We start from the raw sequence: 6,934 nt of genomic DNA on the forward strand, positions 1-6,934 counted from the left end.
TAGGAGGGGAGACAAGCCAGGAGCCTCATGCGGAGGTAAGGGAGAGGCCAGCGGCCAGCCCTGAGGCTGGGACACGTTTTCCCACATCGGGAAGGGGAACGCCCAGGGAGGGGCGGCGGATGCTCCAGTTGGCGGCGGCGCCACCGGGCATAAGGATCCCGAGACCAGATCCTACGCTAGGAGCCACCCTGAAGAGAAGGGAACAGAAGAGGGCCCGGCAATCCAGGTGGGATCGGCATGGGTTTGGGGAGCACCCCAGAGTCCATCCCAGCAGGGAACCAAAATACAAGCGGAGAGAGGGGCCGCAGAGTCCTGGGTTTTGCCAGGCGGAACCACTCAGTGAGGGACCGAGTGGCCATCAGGGAAATGTAGCACCGAGCCTTAGGGGTGTTGCAGATAGAGTTAAGTAAGGAGAGGACTTTCTCTGGGACAGGGAGTCCAAACTTTGAGTTATAGCCCAAGAGACTTACGGGTTGATCTTTCTTTTATGTTTTGCGGAGTGGCCCACAGTTAGAGGGCCAGGGAAGAACCCTGAGTAGGAATCCTCATCCAGCAGGGTCTAGGCTCAGGACAAGCCTACAGATTCGCCACCAGTTCACCTCGGCATCACAAGCTGAGGGTCGGCCCCGGGGATCACCGGCAACTTGGCGTGGCTGGGTATTAGGGCGAGGTGTAGGGGAGAGCAGAGCCTCGCAGAAGACCATCACCCCAAGAGTCCCGACACCGAAGAAGCTTAAGTAGTCGACCCGTCCACTGAAGATTCGAGCAAAGTCGTGGCAGGAGAGATAGGGGTGGGGACTGCTTCTAAGACCTATCCAGAAAGAGACAAAATCTAGGGACAAAGCGCCAGGCAAGACCATATGCCAGAGGCCGAGCAGCGCGAGACGTTATGTTCGAGGCCCGCCAGCGGCACCTTAATTATGCTTGTCCTGTGGACTTAGAGACTCCAGAGGACCTTTGACCTTTCTCATGCAAAAGTCCTAACTGAATTCCAGGTCATGGTGTACTAGGCAATGCACAACTAAATATGAGAACATAATCCCTGGAGAGCTCTCAGTCAGCCTGACAGCCAGCTCCTGCTAGGAAAGGGGAGAGGTATTATTTACATCTTTTTAAATGGTAAGAGATGTTCAAATGCTAAAATAATAGGGGTCAGTAAAAAAACTAGATCAATTTTATCGTATCAACTGCTCAGTAATCTATGAGGGGGATTGTTTTTTGTTTGTTTTTTTTACAGCACCTGAGCCCTATGTGCTGTGTGTCTGCAAAATACGAAGAACATTAGTCAAGCTGCTTTTGAGTTCCAGGCCATTACAATTTACCATCAAGCTGGAGGCATTTGGTAGCGCCTCCAGTAGGTAAGTATTAAAACCAACTTCCTTGAGAGTCCCTGCATGTATGCCCCTAACTTTTCAAAAGGAAAATAATTTTATATAACACTAATGCTAACACTAAAAGTCTTGTATATCCTGGAAGTGTGAGGGGAAGTAATCAGACTTTTTTTTAAAGTTGGCAATGCCTGAAAATGACATGGGGACATTCAGTCAAAATTAAGGTTCTTTTAGAAAATGTAAGGTAAGGATTACATACAGACATTTCTTTAGGAGACTGCCTGTTTTGTGGATATACTACACTACCTTCCCTTAATCGTTCAATTTCCATACTCTTAAGTGGTTAGTATTTCCAAAATAACATTTCTTGATGTGCTCATGCTTGTGTAGAGCTGACCTAGATTTAAAACTTCACAAAGGATTTATTATGTTAAGTGCTTAGGGTCGCACAGCTTGAAGAGTTAATTTACGAAAGCATTTGCTGACTTGCATAAGATTTTTTTCTTATATAAGAAATTTAGGATTTGGTCCTGTGAAGATGTTTCTTGAAAAGAAAATATGAGTATAATCAAGGAAGAGAAACAAATTAATCTGAGCTGTTTTATGGAATACTCTGAAGCTGCGGCAGTTCCCCATATCAAACCCTAAAGGTAAATCATGTCAGGAGCACACTGTACTTTTATAACAGCTTCTGAAAGCTCCTGCCTTTGGAAGAATGCTTTCATTTGTCAGGGTTTGCATCTTTTAATCTCGCAAGACAATTTCATTTGAGGCATGACCTTATGGATGACATTGCATAAAGCTCCCATCACATGCAGAATCACTGTAATATAATTTCTTCAAGCCCAGCAGCAGTTCCTGGCTCTGCCTCAGTTTCTCCATTCTCATGTAAGCTGCCAGGGAATGCACCAGCTGTCCGTGTCAATGGACTTTCCCCAAGGACCAGTCCTCCCTTCTCTTTTCTAAGGGGCATATTTATTGTTCAAACATAATTCAAGAGACAGAAAAGAAGATAAAACCAGGTCCTACTGCTTAGTGCTTCCAAAGGTGTCTGCCTCACCATGCTTCTGCTACAGCATGTGTCCCCAGCTGGGGCTTTCACTTAGATAAGACAGCAGGGAGAGCGAGAGAGCATGTAATAAAGAGCATGAAGCATAAAGGGAGAGAGGACAAGGAATAAGAGATACAGAATTAGAGGAGGTCTTCACTTATTAATTACCCCATTCAAGTGGGAAGAGGCTAAGAAGCTCTTGTGAAGACAGAACAAACACCCAGACCTTCTTTGCCCAAACACTTCAGATATTCCAGAGGCTTAAAATACTCTTTACTCCTCACCACAAACACACATTGACAGACAGCTCTATGTCAGATAGAGTAGAATCACATCATTAAGCAAAAGAGAGCTGACAGCACTTCCTCTGTGTTCTTCCTCCCTCCATTTTCAATTGTCAGCCCAGCTCTCCTGCCCCTCTCTCATTCTGCCCCATATTCCCCCACCTCAGCAGTTCCCCTGTTTCACCTTCTTCCTTTTGTCTTCTCTCTGGCTTCCCACTACACTATACCCTCTTCCTGCTTTCCTGCATTCTACATTTGCTTGATTTGTAGATGGATTCTTGAAGGAAGGTGTGGCCACCATATTCTTATTTGTTCTCTAAATCAGGACCTCAGAAGTGAACATCTTGTTCTTAAACCACCCATTATCATTGGGACTTTGCAAGCACCTACCTTATGCCATTAGGCTCCTCCCTCAAAATCAGGGCTCAAATGTTAGTGGAAGGAGGACTTTCATACATAAAAGGCTGAAAACAGGTGAGCCATTGCACATCCCCTATTTTATTCACTGACAATAATGGAGAATGCAGAGAGGTAGAGCACGATGAAGACTGTGCAGGCCATCTTGGCCTGCCTCACGGCAGTGCTTCTAGATAACACAGAAAATGGCTCCTTCATTCTCATGCAGCTTTGGAATCTTTCATGTAGAGTGAGTCCTGTGGCGTCCAATCCATACCTGCCTGGACCCTTACTTTTATTTTCACTGACCACCATAAACCTTAGCATGTCAGTGGGGAAGACTGAGGTTGCAGGGCCCTTGAAGCGACTGCTCAAGGGGACCTGAGTAGTGGGGAGGACAGAAGTGATGGCATCTAAGGTATTATTCCCAGAGGCAGGATACCACGTGGACCTCCCATGATAGAAGATGTGGGTGATTCCATACTCCATCAGCAGCACTGACATGTGGAGGACCTCTAACATCCCATCAAGCAATCCAAAGAAGAGTGAGAAGACTGCCTGCCGCATAGCTCTCCACACCACAGTCTTCCAGGCCTTTTTGTTCTCCTGGTAAAAGGCAACCAGCCAATGGTAGACCCACTGGCTCATGGATGACAGGAATGCCCAAGCTTCTTGTTTTAGCTGCTCCATCATCTGAATGGTGCATCCTCTAGCACAATGCAGCAGGGCAATGATTAAGTAAAGACAAAAGTCTTTGACTGTTGCCAGGAGCTGCCACAGGGCTTTGCTTGCTAGCATCTCAGCCCAGAGCTGCTTGTACAGAATGAAGAATAAGGCAACCCCCACTTCCAGACTATAGCACCACAGGATGAAGAGCCCAGTTATGTGGGTGATGACCCACTGAGAGGCTAGGTGTGTGATCACAGTGAGGGGGCGGATCAGTGGCTTGTAGATGTTCATAAGGGTAGATGTCAAGAAGTAGAGTAGCACTAGGTGGACTTGAGTTAGCTCCCAGCTCATTCTGCTGTCTTGCAGTCTTCTTCCTTGTTGGTGCATGGGGACCCAGCCTCCTTGTCTCTGCTCTTTACTATTCTTAAACTCCAGCCCCTCTGATGTAAAGTTGTAAAGCTCATCTCAAAAAGTCACATCCTGCCCTGACATCTGGCCCCTACATTTGGTTAGGGATACTCCCCTCATATGACTGGGTGATGATACCATAGACAATTGCATCAGCAAGAGGTGGATTGATGAGTCATGCTTGGGGGATCCCAGGGGCTTGAATACATAGGATCCAGCTGTGTCTAAGAGGCTAGTGGTATATACAAGTGAAGGGGCAAATGCAGCGGGCATTTTACTGAGGGCCACTTTTGGTACAGTACATTTTCCAATGGAGGGGCTGCCACTAGTAGGATCTCTTCTGACAGGATGTAAGCCCTTGACAAGTTTGCAAAGGGAAAGCTGGATTGCACACATAAGACGCACACACAGACTAATGAACCACAGGACAGGGAGGACAGTAAACTGTTTTGTTTTTAAAATCCTTGTCCATTTAGTAAAGTGGTTTGCTAAAGAATAATGGTAGGCCATCAGAATTACCCTGATGGGTTGTATGCGTTACACTCAGGATGACTCTGGGGGGCCTTTATCTGGAGAAATATAAGAGAAGCCAAAGCCTCCAAACTATACACCAGTTTATTGGGATATTATTACTCAGGCAACATTACCAAGAGCAGCTACGTACAGCAAAGAATACACAGATGTATTCACTACCAGGTGGTGAGGACTCAGAATCAGTCCCTATGGTCAAGGCAAGTTCCAAACTCCCACAGCTATGCCTTTGTGCAGAAGAGTTTTATACACTTCAGATTCAAATTTCTGCATTCCTGCCCATTTTCCAGAGATAAGGAGCTCTTGGGCAACTGAGTAGGGAGCAGGGAAGCTGTCATGACCTGTGACCATTGTTCTTTTCTGGGTTCACTTTATTAGTATTGGGTGTGATCATCATTGGCCTGTGCATCCCAACTCCTTTGAAACTGTCCCTCAAAATCTGCCTTCTCTCATGTGCTAATCATCTTGATCCAAACTGAAGTGCTTCTGGGATCAAAGTATCTGTGAAGAGGAATGTAGTGACACACCAAGCACAGCAAAAAGGAGTGACGGGCATTCAAGACTCCCCAACATAGGCAATGTGAGGCCTGCATGTTGTGCAAATTTAGGGAAAAAGAAAAGTCTATGGAGTCAAAGTAAACAAGATAAAACAGAGGCACTCCTGACCCTAAACATCACCTCTGTCTAGTTTTGTTTGGCAAATGCCTGCCCAAAAAGGAAGGCCTTACAGCAGGGATGTTAAACTCATCTGGTCCTGTGTGCCAGCATTCCAAGCATCTCTTCTTAGTATCAACTTCAATGGCTTAGTCTTATGTGGAAAATGGAAGATGGCTGTATACCCAAGGATCTCTCTTATGGAGAACTCTTTACAGGAAGATCATGCAGGGATCCTTATCTCTGTTTTAAAGACATTTGCAGGAAAACTTGAAGGCAACAAACATCAAGCCAAACAACTGGGAGATTACTGAGGGTCAAAGAGCTTGGAATCAGTGTGTTAAGCATGGAATGAAGGCTTTTGAGGAAAGAAAAGCCCCATGTGCAGAGGAAAAGAAACCTCAGGAGGAACCTTGTACCACATTCAGGGTTGTTCAACACAAACGTCACATGTGATAAGTGTGGAAGGGACTCTCTCTCAAGAATTGGGCTCTACGGCCACAATCACAGCTGTGTATTCCATTGTCTCACGGGACAGACAGATGCCTACTGCCTCCAGCAAGGGTGTCAGACGTGTTGCAGGGCTGGTCCACAGGTTGGATCAGGCCCCGCCCACACTGGATCCAGAACATGCAGCAGACACTCCAGCCACTCTGGAATTGTGCTACACATTGTGCCCGCTGCAGGCTGGTCTGAGACTTGCACTACAGGTGGCACCTGCCCCAGGCCACCTGGGGTAGGCACTATATGCAGTGCATACCCTGGGCTGCCTGAAGTGGGTGCCACATACAGCATGGGTCCTAGATCCTGCACATGGGGCTAGTCCAGCAGGTTACATGTGGTGCGTGGGTCCACACCGAGACCCAGGGGTGGCACTGGGGGCTGTATCTTTGACCCCCTGCTTTGTCACACTTCTGAACGATGATGACCAGATTTCAGCTCAGGTAGGCATTGAGGGGCTTGAACCCTGCCTTACAGGTCCTACAGGCCCCATGTTTTGTGTGTGGGTGTGCTGGGGAAGGCAGCCAAGCCCCTGGGACTGCCAGCTCCAGTGGGTGGAGGCAGGTGAACAGAGAGAACACGAGGGGGCAAATAGCTGTATAGGGGGAGCACCTGCAGCCCCTGCCACCAGGGCCACAAGCACACCAGATCAGCCCCAGGGCCCCTCCCACAGCATTAGGGTTACCATATATCTGGGTTTGCCCAGATATGTCCTCTTTTTGGGTCCTCTGACCTCTGGATGGTCCTTTGAAATATGAACAGTGTCCAGGATTGCGTCCGCTAGTCCTTTTTTTAACATGGATGCTAGTACGTAGAAGAACTTCATTTCCTGGCTTGCCTCGTGGTGAGCATGTTGGGGATCTGAGTTTTCCGTTTCCTGCAGAAAAATGCAGAAAACCCACTGCTGCTTGTGGTGAACAGAAGCAGGGGACACCCCATATGTCTGTGTGCACGCATGTGAATGCACATGACCAGTGCACAGCCAGGCAGGGTAGTGGGAGCAGCTCTGGTAGTTGGATACAGGTCAATCTATGGGAAGTTGGGTACTAGACCGTCCAGGGCCCCCAGACTGGGGCGGGGGTCGATGTATGGGCTGAGGCGGGGGGGGG

At 47.7% G+C, this 6,934-nt stretch overlaps 1 protein-coding gene across 2 annotated transcripts in view; it reads right to left on the bottom strand.

Annotated features, from left to right (window-relative positions):
• The window catches only part of SYNGR1 (synaptogyrin 1), a 59,664-nt gene extending 56,765 nt beyond the window's left edge, over positions 1-2,899 (bottom strand). For both annotated transcript variants that reach the window (XM_019515168.1, XM_019515169.1), the window contains exon 1: positions 2,894-2,899. The gene's annotated coding sequence lies outside the window, so the exon portion shown is untranslated. The remainder of the gene's footprint in view (positions 1-2,893) is intronic.
• Positions 2,900-6,934: the final 4,035 nt, after the last annotated feature.

Source organism: Gavialis gangeticus, unplaced genomic scaffold (genome assembly GCF_001723915.1).
Source record: "Gavialis gangeticus isolate Ggan-Ray unplaced genomic scaffold, GavGan_comp1, whole genome shotgun sequence".
In the NCBI taxonomy this organism is placed as follows: Eukaryota; Metazoa; Chordata; order Crocodylia; family Gavialidae; genus Gavialis; species Gavialis gangeticus.